At 37.1% G+C, this 19,979-nt stretch overlaps 1 protein-coding gene and 1 pseudogene across 12 annotated transcripts in view; one reads left to right on the forward strand and one right to left on the reverse strand.

The window, feature by feature from the left end:
- Positions 1-19,979, reverse strand: part of Rad51b (RAD51 paralog B) — a 574,154-nt gene that overhangs the window by 498,818 nt on the left and 55,357 nt on the right. The window lies entirely within an intron of this gene.
- LOC109675539 (molybdopterin synthase catalytic subunit pseudogene) lies at positions 1,709-2,970 on the forward strand (annotated as a pseudogene).

The following is a 19,979-nucleotide window of genomic DNA, read 5'->3' on the forward strand; positions in this document are numbered from 1 at the left end:
CTTCAAACAACTTTCCTTAGGAGTTATAGTATACTATACTATAGTATACTATATGGCCACCCCAAATACTTAAACCATCTCATATGTTTTCTTTTACAGTGTCATAGACCTCCTCCAACTGAGAGAAGTCATGTTCTCTCTTGACAGTAGGAGAGAACTTTGATGGTTTCAACTAACACAGTACAGCAGAAATATCAGAAATGATACTAAAAATGACTTCTGATACAGGATCATAAAAAAAATATAGCTTCCTTTTGGCTCTCTCTCTCCCTCTCTCTCTCACACACACTCACACTCACACACACACACACACCCTCTTAGAACTCAGCAACCATGTTAATGTTAAGACCACTTGGAAAAGTAGTTTGCAAAATTGTAAAAACCTGTATAAAGTTCAGTAGTACATTAAATTGACATTCATCTATTAGTATCACTTATAACAGTATTAAGCCTTATGATGTATGAATTTTTTATCCCTTTCCTTTATATAAGGATACTGAGGCTGAGAAAGGGTAATTGACTGGTCCAGAATCATATAGTTAGTTGTAATACACTTGGTATTTAAACTCCTATCTTCTAACTTGAAATTCTGGATACCTCCTACTGCATCATGTTATCCCATAAGGAATGTTTAACCTTAGAAGTGTGATTCCCAAAGACTGGAAGAGAAAAGTGAAAGGAAAACTGTACTGTTGGACAAAGAACTGTTGCTTCCAAAGATATAGGCCGGCTAATCCCAGTTATTGGACAATCCAGTAAACTAAGCTAAAAATCACACAGAGAAACAAAAAATTAATTCATTACAATACAGTGTAAGAAATGAGCTAGCTTTAGTGACTTTTAGCTAGATACACTTAAAAACTTCATGTTGAAAAATTTCCAGTATTTCTTTAAAATACTATGCTTAGGTCCTTATAACTATGGGCATCACTTTATTTCAGTTCAGGTCATAACTATCCCTTCCTCAAATAAATAGTATAAACATACACTAAATCCTTTGAGTCATGATGTCTATACAAACTACTTTAACTTCCTAGAAACTTTTAATTAAATTTATAAATAGCCAATTTTACTGAATACAACTGATAATACCATGAAACTGAAATGTCTCCTGTACAGTCACAGTACATATTGAGTCTTCATGAAACCTCAAAGCAGAATCTTAGGAGGCTATCTATATTTCAGGTATGTCCCAAGAAAGTTTCAAAGTATAAGTATTTAAAAATTATTTTTCTAAGACAACATACTTATCACAGGGTTTAAGCTATCTGTTGCCCATTCTGGTTTAAAAAGACTACAGAAACCTGGCAAAGCACAGTGGCTCACACCTGTAATTCTAGTTACTAGAGAGGCAGAAATTGGGAAGATTCGGTTCAAAGCCAGCAAGGCGAAAAAGTTGGGGACATCACACCTCAACTAATAAAAAGTAAGGTGTTGTAGTGCACACCTGTCATCCCAGTGTCCCAGCTATGCAGGAGTAAATAGGATCAGTCCAGGCCAGCCTGGACATAAATGGGAGTCTTTATTCCAAAACTAACTAAAGCAAAAAGGGAGATGGCTCAAGTGGTAGAGTGCCTGCCTAGCAAGTGCAAAGCCCCAAGTTCAAACCCCACTACCACCAAAAAATAAATAGAAACCCAAAAAGACGGGGACGGGGATTAAGAAGAAGCGCCATCCTCAGGGGCCTACTCTCTGGGCTGCGCATCCAGTGCAGTTCTGATCCAACTCTGGGGTGCTCTAGGGATGGTTCCGCGATGCCAAATTAAAGTATTGTATTTTGCAACAAGTGCTGAAATAGCAGGAGTTCGATCAGAGACTATCTCTGTGTCACAAGAAATAAAAGCATTGCAGCTGTGGAACGAAATAGAAGCTCGACATCGCAGATTGGCTGATGTTAGAAATCAAGTGATATTTGCTGTTCGTCAAGAATATGTCAAACCTGGAGATCAACTCCTCCTGCTTCAACCAGGAGAGGAAATTGCCATTATCCCCCCATTAGTGGAGGGTAGAACTCTTAAGCCATCTAGGAATGATATGGATGAAGTTGAAGAGAAACCCAAAGACATAATAAAATTCATTGCTGAGAATCTTTCAGTAGATGAAGTCTCACAGTTGGTGATTTCTCCCCTTTGTGGTGCAATATCCCTACTTGTAGGGACTACAAGAAATAACTTTGAAGGCAAAAAAGGTCATTAGTTTAGAATATGAAGCATACCTACCAGTGGCAGAAAATAAAATCAGAAAAATTTATAGTGATATTAGGCAGAAATGGCCAGTTAAACACATAGCAGTGTTCCATCGACTTGGCTTGGTTCCAGTGTCAGAAGCAAGCATAATTATTGCTGTGTCCTCAGCCCACAGGGCTGCATCCCTTGAAGCTGTGAGCTATGCCACAGATACTTTAAAAGCCAAGGTGCCCATATGGAAAAAGGAAATATATGAAGAGTCATCATCATCTTGGAAAAGAAACAAAGAATGCTTTTGGGCAACTGACAAGAAGTTACTTACATTTTTAGAGCACTAAATTTTAAATCTGGTGAGCTTTTATTATTTGATCACATTTTGAGTTTTCTCCACAAATGAAGATAGTTTACTGACACACAATCTTGTGTTGTACCAGTGGGACACATGGGAGAAAAGGAATTGCTGTGTAGGATGAAGGGTTATTAGGAGATGGGATGCAGAAGAAATGAGATAGTGTAAATGTGAAGATGTCTGTGGTAGACTTAGCTTTCTGTGACTAATTTCTAATTGTAACACAACTTATGTTGAGGTGTGGCCCCTGTTCACTAACTTTAACTGTTTCAGAGCACCCTCTGCCTCCCACAGTATACAACAGTATTGCTAACAGGAATGCATTATGGAAATGTTGGCAGAACTGGAAAGTCATTGCCAGATAGTTTTGATATTATATAGCATGTATTTTCAAAACTTACGTATTTTTAAACTAAACTCATGATTTACAATGTTTAAAAAAAAAAAAAAGAAACCCAACAAGTCTTTAGCATATTCACTAGCAGATAAAAGGTATTAATTATACTTTTAATATACCTGCATAATTTTAGATAAATGAAAAAGCAATCAAAGCTTTTAAGTATTTCTTCAATTGTTTCTCATATTTAAAATATTAGTACTGCTAACATAGAAGCACCTCTCTAGTTACACTTCCAAACATCAATTGATGCATAAAGCAAATTGTAACACCTTCCATGGGGAAAAATCTTTAAAAAAAAAAAAAAAGAGTAACAGCTTTTAAAACTACAGTAACAGGCAAGGGAATAAAATAAGCAGTGTTCCATTTCAAAAGAGAACGTATGCGTTAGAATCAAGACAGATATGAGTTCAAATTCTAGCCCTTTCACTGACTAGCCATGTGATTCTAGGAAAACTATTTACCCTTATATGCCTAAATTTCTTCAACTATAAAACGAGAATAATACAACCTACCTCACAGTTTACTAGAGTATTAAATGAAAATGTTTAAAATGTATACATGTTTGAAATGGAAGAAAATTAAGTACTCAATAAAAGGCAACAATTTATTATCAACATTTCAAACCTATAGAATATTTAAATAAACTAAAGATGCCAATGATTATTTTTACCAGTAAAACAAAACAGACTCTGAGATACTAAATAAAGTCCCTGGCCTTAAAAGGAACTTCAAAATCCAAACATTAATGATCAAATTTTAATTTCAAAAGGAGCTAAGGTTTAAACCATTGATGGAAAGAGCAACAAGATGGTACTGGCACAAAAACAGACATGAAGACCAGTGGAACAGAATAGAGGATCCAGATATGAAGCCACACAACTATGAGCAACTTATCTTTGACAAAGGAGCTAAAAATATACGATGGAGAAATAGCAGCCTCTTCAATAAAAACTGCTGGGAAAACTGGTTAGCAGTCTGCAAAAAACTGAAACTAGATCCATGTATATCACCCTATACCAAGATTAACTCAAAATGGATCAAGGATCTTAATATGAGACCCCAAACTCTTAAGTTGATACAAGAAAGAGTAGGAAATACTCTGGAGTTAGTAGGTATAGGTAAGAACTTTCTCAATGAAACCCCAGCAGCACAGCAACTAAGAGATAGCATAGATAAATGGGACCTCATAAAACTAAAAAGCTTCTGTTCATCAAAAGAAATGGTCTCTAAACTGAAGAGAACACCCACAGAGTGGGAGAAAATATTTGCCAATTATACATCAGACAAAGGACTGATAACCAGAATATACAGGGAACTTAAAAAACTAAATTCTCCCAAAACTAATGAACCAATAAAGAAATGGGCATGTGAACTAAACAGAACTTTCTCAAAAGAAGAAATTCAAATGGCCAGAAAACACATGAAAAAATGCTCACCATCTCTAGCAATAAAGGAAATGCAAATTAAAACCACACTAAGATTCCACCTCACCCGTTAGAATAGCCATCATCAGCAACACCACCAACAACAGGTGTTGGCGAGGATGCGGGGAAAAAGGAACCCTCTTACACTGTTGGTGGGAATGTAAACTAGTACAACCACTCTGGAAAAAAATTTGGAGGCTACTTAAAAAGCTGGACATCGATCTACCATTTGATCCAGCAATACCACTCTTGGGGATATACCCAAAAGACTGTTACTCCAGAGGCACCTGCACATCCATGTTTATTGCGGCACTATTCACAATAGCCAAGTTATGGAAACAGCCAAGATGCCCCAGCACAGACGAATGGATTAAGAAAATGTGGTATCTATACACAATGGAATTTTATGCAGCCATGAAGAAGAACGAAATGTTATCATTCGCTGGTAAATGGATGGAATTGGAGAACATCATTCTGAGTGAGGTTAGCCTGGCTCAAAAGACCAAAAATCGTATGTTCTCCCTCATATGTGGACATTAGATCAAGGGCAAACACAACAAGGGGATTGGACAATGAGCACATGATAAAAGCTAGAGCACACAAGGAAGGGGTGAGGATAGGTAAGACACCTAAAAAACTAGCTAGCATTTGTTGCCCTTAATGCAGAGAAACTAAAGCAGATACCTTAAAGCAACTGAGGCCAATAGGAAAAGGGGACCAGGAACTAGAGAAAAGGTTAGATCAAAAAGAATTAACCTAGAAGGTAACACCCACGCACAGGAAATCAATGTGAGTCAATGCCCTGTATAGCTATCCTTACCTCAACCAGCAAAACCCCTTGTTCCTTCCTATTATTGCTTATACTCTCTCTACAACAAAATTAGAGATAAGGGCAAAATAGTTTCTGCTGGGTATTGAGTGGGGGAGCGGGAGGGGGTGGAGTGGGTGGTAAGGGAGGGGGTGGGGGCAGGGGGGAGAAATAAACCAAGCCTTGTATGCACATATGAATAATAAAAGAAAAATGAAAAAAAAAAAAAAAAAAGAAAGAGCAACAAGAGCCCTTGCTGTCTAACCCATCCATTTTTCTCTCTTATAACCATCAGATTAGCATGAGGATTAAAGAGCTATCATTTGATATAAGTGTTTTACTTTTAATGGGACATTTCCCAGCAAAGACTGAATCAACATTAAGAGAATCAAAATAAAAATAAGGAAATGTACAATTGATACAATTATTTCTTTCTTTATATCAAGGGTAAACAGAAGACAAAAAAAGAAGAAATAAACTATTCAAATGAGAACTATACAACTTTTAACATGCTCTATTTTAAATCATCTAAGTTGTATTGGAAGGCAGATAAACCTTTAAACCACAGCTACTATATATTTCCATGAAACTATCACTATAGTCAAAGCAATTAATAGATTCATCACTTCCCAAATTTCTTCCCACCATCCATTTATTTCCTGTATGTGATAAGAACATAAGATCTACTCTGATGCCAAACTATACATTACAATATAGGCACTACTACAGTGTAGTGTATCTCTAGGACTTATTAATTTTGCATATATGAAATGTTGTACTCTGACCAATCCTTCCCTGTTTTCCCCTTCTCACAGCCCAAGACAACCACAATACAACTTTCTGCTTCTGTGAGTTTGACTATTTTAGATTTCATATGTAACTGGCATCATGAAATATTGGCTCTTCTATGCCTGGCTTACTTCACTTAGTATAATATCCCCAACATTTATCTTCCAGGAAGGGGGAATTTCCTTCATTTTTTAGGTTAAATAATATTCCATTGTACTTATATGACACATTTTCTTTATCCATTCATCTGTAGATGAACATTTAGCTGTTCAGTCTTGACTACTGAGAATAATACTATAATAAACATGGGAATGCAGCGATATCTTTGAGGTCCTGATTGTAATCCCTTTGGATATATGCCCAGAAGTGGGATTGGTAGAACATATGATAGTTCTATTTTAAATTTTTTGAGGAACCACCACACTGCACCAATTTATATTCCCACCAGCAGTTTACAAGGGTTCTCTTTTCTCCATACCCTTACCAATACTTATCTTTTTTATAACAGCCATTTAATGGTTGTGAGGTGATATATCACTGTAGTTTTGATTTGTATTTCCCTTATGATTATGTTGAGAACTTTTTCATGTACCTATTAACCACATCTATGCTTTTTTTTTTTTTTTGCAGTACTGGGGTTTGAACTCAGGATCTACATCTTGAGGAACTCCACCAGCCCTTTGGAGTGATGGGTTTTTTTGAGATAGGTTCTTGCAAACTATTTGCCTGGGCTAGGTTCGAACCATGATCCTCCTGTTCTCCACCTCCTGAGTAGCTATATACTTTCTTTTGAGGGGGAGTTTAGACAAGATCTTGCCATGTCACTGATACTGGTCTTGAATTCATGAGTCTCCTGCTTCAGCCTCCCAAGTGCTGGGATTACAAGCATGTGCCACCTGGCTATGCATGTCTTCTTTTGAGAAACATTTACTCAATTCCTTATTTAACCAATTTGTTGTGGCAGCGGTGGTAGTGGTTGCTATTAAGTGAAGGATTTCCTTACATATTTTGAATATTAATCCTTTACTAGATATATGATTTCCAAGTACTTCCTCTGCCTCAAAAGATTGTTTTTCATTTTGGTGATTGTTGATTATTTCTTTTGGTGTGCAGAAGTATTTGACTTTGATATAGTCCCAGTCATCTATTTTTGCCTGTGTTTTTGTGTTCTTGTCTAAGAAATCACTGCCAAAGCCACTGTTAAGAATCTTTTTCTCTATGTTTTCCTTTAGGAGGCTTAAATTTTCAGATAATATGTTCTAAAATCTTTATTCAATTTTAAGCTGATTTTTGTGTATGGTGTATAATAAGAGTCCAGTTTCACTCTTTTGCATGTGAAAATACCATACATATATTGAAAATACTATCCTTTCCCCATTGTGTATTTTTAGCTCATTTGTAAAAATAGGTTGACTGCTGTATTCGTTTTTCATTGCTATAGCAAAATACCTAAAGCTAAGTACTTATGAAGAAAAGAGGTTTATTTAGCTCACAACTTTTGAGGTTAATAGTCTGAGATCAGGCAGACCTATGGGTTCTGTCTCTGAGGAAGTCATAATGGCAGTACAATAGGAAGCACATGGGAAAAGGAGAGAGCACATGGAACGAAGAAAGGAAGGGAAGTTGGAGAGTGACTAGGCTTGATCTTTGCTCTTTTTTTTTTTATTTCTTTGGGTTTGAACTCAGGGCCTTACACTTGCTAGGCAGGCACTCTACCTCTTGAGCCACTCTGCCAGCTAGGCTTGATCTTTTATAACAATGCTTCCACAAGAATTAACTCACAGCCTGAGAACTACCTTAATCAACTCCGGGAGTGGAGCTCTCAGGAAGACCTAACAATGCCCACTAAGCCCTGCCCCTTAAAGGTCCCACCACCTTTTAACATCACTGTACTAGGAACCAACCTTCTAACACATGAATCCCTGGGAGACATATTTAAGCCAAGCCAAACAGAGTTTGTTTGTATGTTCTCTATTCGATTCCATTGGTCTACATGCCTGTTTTTATGCCCAATATCGAACTGCTTTTGTTTATGGACTTTGACACAAGGCCTCACTATGTTGCTTGACAAACAGGCCGACATAACCCACTCTGTATCTGAATTCCATCTTGGGAACACTCCAACTTAATTCTGTTTATCGTTTTCAGACCCCATTAGGGACTTCTCTGTTTTAGTCTGAGAAACCAGAGTACCCAGAACCTCTGAGAACATGCCTCCAAGTCAAACCATGCCAGTCTTATCAGGGATGCACACTCCATCATCTATCAAAAGGACCAACAACTAGCCATTCCACTTCCTCAGCTGTGTTTCTACAATCCTGCCTCACAAAAACCCTTAAAAACTCATCAATTACCCCATGGAGCCAATACTGCCTATAGTGTCTGGCCCCTTTCCACCCTTAGAAAAGGAATAAAACTTCATCTTCGCTTTAACTCCAGCCTTTATGAAATCTTTCACACACAGCACACCAGCCACATAGACCTAACAGTCTCAAATTCCAGGGCTCAAGTGATCGTCCCACTTCAGGCTCCCATGTACCAAGACTAAGCACCATACTGTGTTGATTACTACAGCTTTACAATATATTTTGAAATTAAGAAGTATGATACCAACAACTTGGCTCTTGCTCTAAACTCTATTAAAATTATAAGCTATCAAAGAACTACATTTATTAACTTAATAAGTTGATGAAAAAAAGGAATTATAAGACAGGAAGCTTCCAAAAAGAATTCAAATTTAGGATGTCAAAAAATTAAGTTCGAGATTCCAAGATGGCGGCTAGAGGGAGGAAGCAAAAGTGTGCCTCAAAAGTAAAATCTTGGAGAGACACTGGAGATACAACTTACAGACAAAACCACCGAAAACAGGCAAAACTTTGTCCTCTCCACACCTCCAGCCTGCACAGAGCACGTCCACTTCACGTTAAATGGAGCAACCAGGAGGGCCCCCAGGCAGCCGCCAGACGCGCACTCCCAGACCGATTGGGAAGACGCGGACCACAAGGTGAGCTCAGCGGTACCATGGTGCTCCCACAGACAACGCTGGGCCAGAGCAGCATAGCCCCCTGGACAGGCCGACCCCCACCCAGGGAAAAAAAGAGAAACTGAGTAATAAGCAATCAGAATAAAGACATGTAGCAAAGAGGGTAGGGCTCCCTGAACACCAAAGGGGGGAGGGGGAATCTCTCCCCGAACTGTAAATAAACAAGCCGGGCCTGGCTGGAGAGGGCGGGAGCACCCAGCAACAAGGAGCGGGAAAGCTTGTGAGAGTGGCGGAGGGAGGAAAACTCCACAGGAGAGGGGGGAAGACCCACTTCCCACGTGAGCTGTAAACAAACACGCAGGCCTGAGAAAGCGGGTGCAGTGTCACCTCCCCCAGTGTGCTTGGAAAGGGGAAAGCTTGTAGCAGAGGCTCACACACAGGAGAACTCTGAGTAAACAAAGCCTGCAGGGCCAGGGGAGTGTTAACCTCACTCCTGAGATCTGCATGAATAACGCACCAGCAACAGCAGGCTGACAGCAGCAGGCAGGCAAGCCACAGCCGCAGATAGCCATTCACAGACCTGTCTCCAGACTCTTTTTTTTTTTTTCTCTTTTCACTCTCCCTACCTTTGATGAGACAACAACCAAACAAGGCCCTCATGCTGAAAAACTTAGTGAAACTGTATTGCATTTGAAACTGGGATACTTTGTGGGGTTTTTTGTTGTTGTTTTGTATGGTTTTGGTTTATTTTATTTTTCCCCTTTGATGAGACAACTACAGTACAACATCTGAGGCACCATCTCCAGGATTGGAGGCTGAGGGATGGACACCAAAATTTCATTTGAACTTGGAGATTTTCTTTATTTTTTACTTTATTTTTTATTTATATTTTTATATATATTTTCTTTTCATTTATTTATTTTTTATTTTTCTTTTTATTCTTATTTTTTTATTTTTTATTTTCAATCCTCTGTCTCTCTAATGCCTTTTGAGTTTGTGGTTGAATAGTACACTGTCTCTCCCTGTTTATATCTTTGAAACTTTTGTTTCTTTCTTTGCATTGTTTTTTTTTCTACTTGTTTATTTGTTTTTCCCTTTTCCTTTAACTTCTTTGCTTTCCATCTCCTCTCACCCTTCCATTCTAAATATCACTAGTGCTACTATTACATACCAGAAAAAAGTTAATTGCACACAGTACAGGGACAATAACAACACCAAGGACAATGATGGGAAGACAGAAAAAACAGGGAAAGCAGTTTCCCCACAGCAAAAAATTAGTACAGGAACCAGAGGGAAATGAAGAAAACAGATACTCAGATCCAGACCCCAACAAAATGAAGATAAACTATGCCAAAGAACCCAATGAAGCCCACAAGAATAATCTAAAAGAAGAAATACTACAGGTACTCAATGAGAATTTTATAGAGATGATACTAGATACCGTCAACCAAAATGTACAGGAGACACTCAAGAAATTCCAAGACAACAAAAATAGAGAATTTGAAAAACCACAAGAAGACATAAAAGAAACCATAAAAGCACTGTATAAAACACCAAAGTGAAACAAACAACATGATTAATAAAGAGATAAATGAACTCAGGACAAAAATACACAACATTAAAGAAGAAATAACCCAGGACATGGAAAACCTCAGAAAAAAGAACAAAACAGAATTGCAAAACAAAACGGAGGGCCAATCCAGCAGAATAGAACAAACACAAGACAGAATCTCAGAACTTGAAGATGAAATGGTAATTAAAGGAAAAAACCAAAGAACTATTAAACAACTCAAGACCTATGAAAAGAAAATGCAAGAAATCACTGACTCCATCAAAAGACTAAACCTGAGAATAATGGGCATTGAAGAAGAAGAGGTGCAAGCAAAGGGAATGAGTAATATATTCAACAAAATAATAACAAAATTTTCACAAATCTAGAGAAAGATATTCCCATACAGATGCAAGAGGACTGCAGAACACCAAACAGACCAGACCAAAATAGAACTACCCCACAACACATCATCATTAAAACAACAAGTTCAGAAACTAGGGAAATAATATTGAAGGCTGTAAGAGAGAAAAAACAAATAACATACAAAGGCAGATCCATCAAAATCATAGCAGACTTCTCAACAGAAACATTAAAAGCAAGAAGAGCTTGGGGAGAGATCTTCTGGGCACTGAATGAAAATAACTTCAACCACAGGATACTCTACCCAGCAAAACTATCATTCAAAATAGATGGAGCAATAAAAGTCTTCCATGATAAGCAGAAACTAAAACAATATGTGACCACAAAGCCACCACTACAAAAGATTCTTCAAGGGATTCTGCACACAGAAAGTGAAACCCAACATAACCATGAAAGGACAGGCAGCACCAAACTACAGGAAAAGAAAAAGCAAGAAAGTAGGGATTAACCTCAACTTAGGTACACACAATCAAACCTTTAAACAACTAAGACAACAAAAATGACAGGAATCACCACATACCAATCAGTACTAACACTTAATGTTAACGGATTTAATTCACCCATCAAAAGGCACTGTTTGACGAAATGATTAAAAAGGAAGATTCAACAATTTCTTGCTTACAGGAGTCCCATCTCACCAAAAGAAATAAGCATAGGCTTAGGATGAAAGGCTAGAAGATTTACCAAGCCAATGGCCCCCAAAAACCAGACAGGAGCAGCAATATTTATCTCTGACAAAGTAGACTTCAAACTACATTGATCAAACGAGATAAAGAAGGACATTCCATACTAATAAAAGGGGAAATACACCAAAAGGAAATAATAATTATCACCTATATGCACCCAATGTCAATGCACCCAATTTCATCAAACATACCCTGAAGGATCTAAAAGCATATATTAACTCCAACACAGTGGTTGTAGGAGACTTTAACACCTCATTATCATCAATAGATAGGTCATCCAAACAAAAAATCAATAAAGAAATTCAAGATCTAAAATATGCAATAGATCAAATGGACCTAGTAGATGTCTACAGAACATTTCATCCAACCTCTACACAATATACATTCTTCTCAGCAGCCCATGGAACCTTCTCTAAAATAGATCATATCCCAGGGCACAAAGCAAGCCTCAGCAAATGTAAGAAAACAGAAATTATACTGTGCATACTATCTAATCACAATGCAATAAAACTAGAACTCAACAACAAAAGTAAAGACAAAAAACAAGCAAACAGCTGGAAACTGAATAACTCATTACTTAATGAAAAATAGGTCAATGATGAAATAATGGAGGAAATTAAAAAGCTCCTGGAAGTCAATGAAAATGAAAACACAACCTACCGGAACCTATGGGACACAGCAAAGGCAGTCCTGAGAGGAAAGTTTATAGCCATGAGTGCATATATTAAAAAGACTGAAAGATCCCAAATCAATGACCTAACGATACATCTCAAACTCCTAGAAAAACAAGAACAAGCAAATCCCAAAACAAATAGAAGGAGAGAAATAATAAAAATAAGAGCTGAAATCAACGAAATAGAAACCAAAAAAACCATACAAAGAATTAATGAAAAAAAGTTGGTTCTTTGAAAAAATAAACAAGATCGACAGACGCCTGGCAAACCTGACTAAAATTAGGAGAGAAAAAACCCAAATTAGTAGAATCAGGAATGCAAAATGGGAGATAACAACAAACACCATGGAAGTCCAGGAAATCATCGGAGACTACTTCGAGAACCTATATTCAAATAAATTTGAAAATCTTAAAGAAATAGACAGATTTCTAGATACATATGATCATCCAAAACTGAATCAAGAGGATATTAATCACCTGAATAGATCTATAACACAAAATGAAATTGAAGCAGCAATCAAGAGTCTCCCCAAAAAGAAAAGTCCAGGTCCTGATGGATTCTCTGCTGAATTCTACCAGACCTTTAAAGAAGAACTGACACCAACCCTCCTTAAACTGTTCCACAAAATAGAAAGTTAAGGAAACTACCTAACACATTTTATGAAGCCAGTATTACACTTATCCCAAACCAGGCAAAGACACCTCCAAATAGGAGAACTATAGGCCAATCTCCTTAATGAACATTGATGCAAAAATCCTCAACAAAAAAATCAGGAACTAGACAAGGTTGCCCACTATCTCCACTCCTATTCAACATAGTACTGGAATTCCTAGCCAGAGCAATTAAGCAAGAGGAAGGAATAAAAGGAATACAAATAGGTACAGAAACTGTCAAAATATCCCTATTTGCAGACAACATGATCCTATACCTTAAAGACCCAAAAAACTCTACTCAGAAGCTTCTAGACATCATCAATAGCTACAGCAAGGTAGCAGGATATAAAATCAACATAGAAAAATCATTAGCATTTCTATATACCAATAATGAACAAACTGAAAAAGAATATATTAAATCAATTCCATTTACAATAGCCTCAAAAAAAATCAAATACCTAGGTGTAAACCTAACAAAGGATGTGAATGACCTCTACAAGGAAAACTATAAACTTCTGAAGAAAGAGACTGAGGAAGACTATAGAAAGTGGAGAGATCTCCCATGCTCATGGATTGGTAGAATCAACATAGTAAAAATGTCTATACTCCCAAAATAATCTACATGTTTAATGCAATTCCCATCAAAATTCCAATGACATTATAGAGATTGAAAAATCTACCGTGAAATTTATATGGAAATACAAGAGGCCACGAATAGCCATGGCAATACTCAGTCAAAAGAATAATGCAGGAGGTATCACGATACCTGACTTCAAACTATATTACAAAGCAATAACGATAAAAACAGCATGGTACTGGCACAAAAACAGTCATGAAGACCAGTGGAACAGAATAGAGGACCCAGATATGAAGCCACACAACTGTAACCAACTTGTCTTTGACAAAGTCACTAAAAATATACGATGGAGAAAAAGCAGTCTCTTCAACAAAAACTATTGGGATAATTAGTTAGCAGTATGCAAAAAACTGAAACTAGATCCATGTATATCACCCTATACCAAGATTAACTCAAAATGGATCAAGGATCTTAATATCAGACCACAAACTCTAAAGTTGATAGAGGAAAGAGTAGGAAATACTCTGGAGTTAGTAGGTATAGGTAAGAACTTTCTCAATAGAACCCCAGCAGCACAGCAACTAACAGATAGCATAGATAAATGGGACTTCATAAAACTAAAAAGCTGCTCAAGAAAAGAAAAGGTCTCTAAACTGAAGAGACCACCCTCAGAGTGGGAGAAAATATTTGCCAGCTACACATCAGACAAGGGACTGATAACCAGAATATATAGGGAACTTAAAACACTAAATTTTCCCAAAATTAATGAACCAATAAAGAAATGGGCAAGTGAACTAAACAAAACTTTCTCAAAAGAAGAAATTCAAATGGCAAAAAAACACATGAAAAAATGCTCACCATCTCTAGCAATAAAGGAAATGCAAATTAAAACCACACTAAGATTCCACCTCACCCCTGTTAGAATAGCCATCATCAGCAACACCACCACCAACAGGTGTTGGCAAGGATGCGGGGAAAAAGGAACCCTCTTACACTGTTGGTGGGAATGTAAACTAGTACAACCACTCTGGAAAAAAATTTGGAGGCTACTTAAAAAGCTAAACATTGATCTACCATTTGATCCAGCAATACCACTCTCGGGAATATACCCAAAATACTGTGACACAGGTTACTCCAGAGGCACCTGCACACCCATGTTTACTGCAGCACTATTCACAATAGCCAACTTATGGAAACAGCCAAGATGTCCCACCACTGACGAATGGATTAAGAAAATGTGGTATCTATACACAATAGAATTTTATGCAGCCACAAAGAAGAACAAAATGTTATCATTCGCTGGTAAATGGATGGAATTGGAGAACATAATTCTGAGTGAGGTTAGCCTGGCCCAGAAGACCAAACATCGTATGTTCTCCCTCATATGCGGACATTAGATCAAGGGCAAACACAACAAGGGGACTGGACTTGGATCACATGATAAATGCAAAAGCACACAAGGGAGGTGTGAGGATAGGTAAGACACCTAAAAAATTAGTTAGCATTTATTGCCCTCAACACTGAGAAACTAAAACAGATACCTTAAAAGCAACTGAGGCCAATAAGAGAAGGGGACCAGGAACCAGAGAAGAGTTTAGATCAAGAAGAATTAACCTAGAAGGTAACACACATGCACAGGAAATTAATATTGGTCAATTGCCTGTATAGCTATCCTTATCTCAACTAGCAAAAACCCCTGTTCCTTCCTATTATTGCTTATACTCTCTCTACAACAAAATTAGAGATAAGGGCAAAATAGTTTCTGCCGGGTATCGAGGGGGTGGGGGAAGAGGAAGGTGACAGGGTGGATGGTAAGGGAGGGGGTGAGGGCAGGGGGGAGAAATGACCCAAGCATTGTATGCACATATGAATAATAAAAAAAAAATTAAGTTCTTCTCAAGGGGACAAAAAAGACAAAACTTTTGAAAATGTAAAATTAAATATAAATTTAAAACAAAAACAACATATTGTTGGAAAGTACTATATTAACTCACTACATACTTTCAAGAAAGAGAAAGGATAAACAACAATATCAACTAAAGAAATAATTTCTGCCTTTGGAAAACATAACGAAAATATTCTTTAACTAACCTCTCATATAGTCAAGATTGTATTTCAACCTTTTTATCTGAAAGTAATTAAATAGTGAGCTCTTAGTAGAAGTTTTTAAAGACAAGAAGCAATTTCTCTATATTTTCTTTTGATAAATAAAAATCATAAATTAGAATATCACCTGGCATTGCTAAACTTCTAAGCAAGGCATTACCGTAATAACATGCAAAGAACACTAACTGTTCTCACCTGATCATAGCTCTTTGTGAAAACAATCTTGGTTGAGGACATCTCACAGAAGTTTGTGCATCTCATTAATGGCACAGAGCTTTCAAATTTTAGTTAACCCTCTACATTCTCATTTAAAAGAGAAGAGGTCAGCTAACATTTTATTTTCCAAGTGTCTTTTTTACTCTTAAGACACAATGTTAGAATGTTATCCCTTTAAAAAGCACAATAGGCATTCAATTATTTCAGAAACTGTATCAGAAAATGTGTGATTAAAAACCATTCTACAAATACATATTTTAGAAATATTATATTGACTCAAATATTGTACCTACTTGATACAGGACACTATTCAAAGTGCACACTGTCAAATATAGACAGCTATGGAGGGTGCATACTTCTGTTTTTACGGAGCTTTATAACATAACTAGGGAGCTCAGATACAGACTTATAAATATTTAAATGCACTGCAAGGCAAGTAAATTATTAAAGCTCCATCTAGAAGTTAAGAACATGTACTACAGAAGGTAGAATCAACTGGGGTACAAAAATCTTGGGAAAGAAACAAAGTTTAAACATGAAAGATGAAAACAATTAGAAGAGAAGAGATAAAAGGAAGAACATCCACAGCATTACCCATGTTTTCATGGGGAAGTAGGGACAGACCAGCAGCCTGAACACATAAAGACAAGGCAGGAAGAATAAACTGGACCCAAAAGGAAGGGAGTTCCTAAGAATATTATCAGGAGCTTAATCATCCAACAAATATCATATAATGCTTCTGAGCAGAGGAGGGATGTGATCAGAAATACACTTTGGAAAAATTATGTAGCAATGGTATGTATCTACACATACCATTACCTATACAGAAAAGACAGAAGCAAATCAATTAAGATGCTGAATAAAAATCCATGTTACAAGTGGCAAGTATGCCAGGTATGGTGACTCACCTTTTTTTTTTCTTTTTTAATTGTTTATTCATTTATTCATATGTGTATACATTGTTTGGGCCATCTCTCCCCCTTGCCCCCTTTCTCCTCCCCTTCCCCCCACCCCCCTCACTTCCAGGCAGAACCAGTTATGCCCTCTTCTCCAATTTTGTTGAAGAGAAGACATAAGCAATAATTAGAAAGACACAGCATTTTTGATAGTTTGAGATAAAGACAGCTATACAAAGAGATTCCTAGCATTGCTTCCATGCACATGTGTATTACAACCCAAATTGGTTCATCACTACTTCTTGGGGTGATTTAGTTTTATAATCCCAGCTACTCAGGAGGCAGAGATCGGGAGGATTATAATTTGAGGCCAGTCTGGGTAAAATGTTAGCAAGACTGATGTCAAAAATCAAGCTGGATATGGTGGTGCATGCCTGTAATCCAAGCTATGTGGGAAAATATAAGTAGAAAGATCACTATCTGAGGCTGGCCCTGGGCAAAAACACAAGACTCTACCCAAAAAATAACTAAAGCAAAAAGGACTAGAGGTGTGGCTCAAGTGCACCACCACCTTCCTAGCAAGTGCGAGGCCCTGAATTCAAATCCCAGTACTGCACACACACACACCCCAAAAAACAAAGTGACATTATTAAATTATCCCAGTGACTTCTTCAGCAGTCTTAGATAAATCACCTGATTTTTCTGTATCCCTATTCTCACTAGCAAACTGAAGACTGCCACTTAGCCACAACCTTAAGATCTTCAATATGAAAACTCAACAGTAGATTGAGGCACAGTGTAACATATGTAGAGTAATGCTAAATACTAAGAGCCATTCCTTGCTTTCATTTCTAACCTTTTCTTAGCAACACAACTTTAGAATTATGCTTCTGCTTTATCAGTTTAACCACTACCTGTCTGTCACCAAAAGAGCACTCTCTTTCTGAATAAGGATGGAACAGTAAGGGTTAAGGTTAGACATGATAAAGGGCTTAACTAGACACTAGGAAGGTCTATGCTACTTCCTTTATTTCTCTGCGTAATCTGTAGTTCCAAGGAAAGAAAGGGCGATACCAATGTACTTACACATGTGTTAAAATAGAAAAAGAACAGTAGACAAGATACTTATTTTATTCCCCATTATACCACAAAGAGCTATTTGTCTCTACAATTAACTTATTTATAGAAGCCTTAAGGACAATGACTATGTTTTAATCATCTTTATGACTTCATGGTGCCTAGCATGGAGCTTTGGACACAATTACTGAGGGTGGAATTAAAAAGGAAAAGGGGAACAGAGTATGAGATCCAAAGAAAGAGGATGAGTTAAAAAGGTACAAGTGGGTTGAGGCAGGAATAGCATCCTTTAACAAAACTCAAAAGAAAGACATACAGCCATGAATAAGATATGACTTTTCCTTTTTCAGACACTTTCAGGCTTGTAAAAAACCAAAGAATTAGAAGGAGAGAGAAAACACAGCAGGCATCTGGAAGGAGGTAACTTCGAAAATAAATAATTTATGGCTACCTTTTACAGAATGCTCCAAACATTGTGTGAAGAACATTACAGGCATTATCTCATTTAATCCCCACTTTCCAATGAGTCAGATATTATTATCCCCACTTTTCAAACAGGGAAACTAAGAGTTATAACTGGGACAAAGAAATTAGCAACAATGGGGTTATGACTCAAGCCATCATCTAACTCCACAGTCAGTACTGTATTCTTAACCACCAGGACAGGGGAAATAGGATTGAAGGTGGTGGGAAGTAACCAGGCACAGAATTAATTTTGAAAGTGGAGCCAGGAGGATTTGCTGAAAGATTAAGAGTGTATTTAAAGAGTTATTAAATAATATCTGTAGGATAGATGACCAAATAGAAAAGAGCCAATGCCTGAAAAGTATATCCCCTTCTCTAGATACCAGTAGGGTGTCTGTATGAGTTTCTAGAATTAACTTAGGCACATAAAAGCACCCCATCTTACTCTCCATGTTTTTAACTTTTTATTCTGAAATAATTTTGAATTCACCACAAAATTGCAAAATTCACTCTGGTTCTCCTATGTTATCATCTTATATACCATAGTACAATTATCAAAACCAACAAATTAGGGTTGATGTAATACTATTAACTGAGCCTTTTTTTTTTTTTTTTTGCTGTTCTGGGTTTTGAACTCAGGCCTTCATGCTTGAGCCATACCTCCAGTCCCTATTAACTAAATCTTGACAGCTTTGAGCAATTACAAATAAAGCTATCATAACATCACTTTGTTCATCATAAATGATAGTTACAAATTGTCAATATACAATAATAAAATAGATGTTTTTAAAAATATAAATAATAAATAAAATTTCCATAGATATTCTTAGATCTTCAGTGCCTCTTAGGGATCCCCAAGATTACCCTCTGGCTTAGAAGATTTACTAGAAGGGCTCACAGGACTTGGAAAAGTTGTTGTAGTCACAGTCATGTTATATGGCAGTAAAAAGGTACAGGTGGAAATCAGCAATAAGGAAATGCATAAGCAAAGTCCAGAAGAAAACAAGCATTCCCAGGAGGCCTCTCCCAGTGGAGTTGCATGGACATGCTTAATTGTCTCAGTAAATAAGTGTGACAACACATGCAAAGTGAGGTCAAATTTGCCCAAGCCTTGGTGACAAGCATTTTTATTAGGGGTCAGCCAGGAGTCATGCAACACCTAGATAACTAACCTTAGCTATTTAGACTCCAGTACTAAAGCAAAGTCAATGTTTACCACAAATCACACTGCTTACATAAAGTATATGATCAAACTGGTACCTGCATCCCAAGCCCTCAGCCATATAAAAGTACTCTTACTAAGCAGAACAGCAGCCAAGGGCCAGTACTAAAGAGAGGTGTGGGGTCCTGAACCTAGAGAGAAGGGTATAGATTATGGCTTATGCGTCAAATCTAACCCTTTATCTGTTTTTGTAGACAAAAGTTTTATTGAGCCACAACCATTCCCATTTGTTTATAAATTGTCTGTGACAGAGCTAAGTAGTTGCCATAGAAACTATATGCCTAAAATATTACTATCTAACCCTTTACATAAAAACTTTGCTGACCCCTGGCCAGGATGAGCTAACAGGGTAAAAATGAAAACCACCTCATTGGCATCTGAAAATCTTAGAACAAACAAGTGGGAAACAAGATATTACTGTGTTTAAAGGGAGATAAGACAATAAAATTATCTGTTAAATGCAAGTATTCAATATTAGATAAAAGTGCCCTTGATA

This window comes from Castor canadensis, chromosome 3, assembly GCF_047511655.1.
Source record: "Castor canadensis chromosome 3, mCasCan1.hap1v2, whole genome shotgun sequence".
Classification (NCBI taxonomy): domain Eukaryota; kingdom Metazoa; phylum Chordata; class Mammalia; order Rodentia; family Castoridae; genus Castor; species Castor canadensis.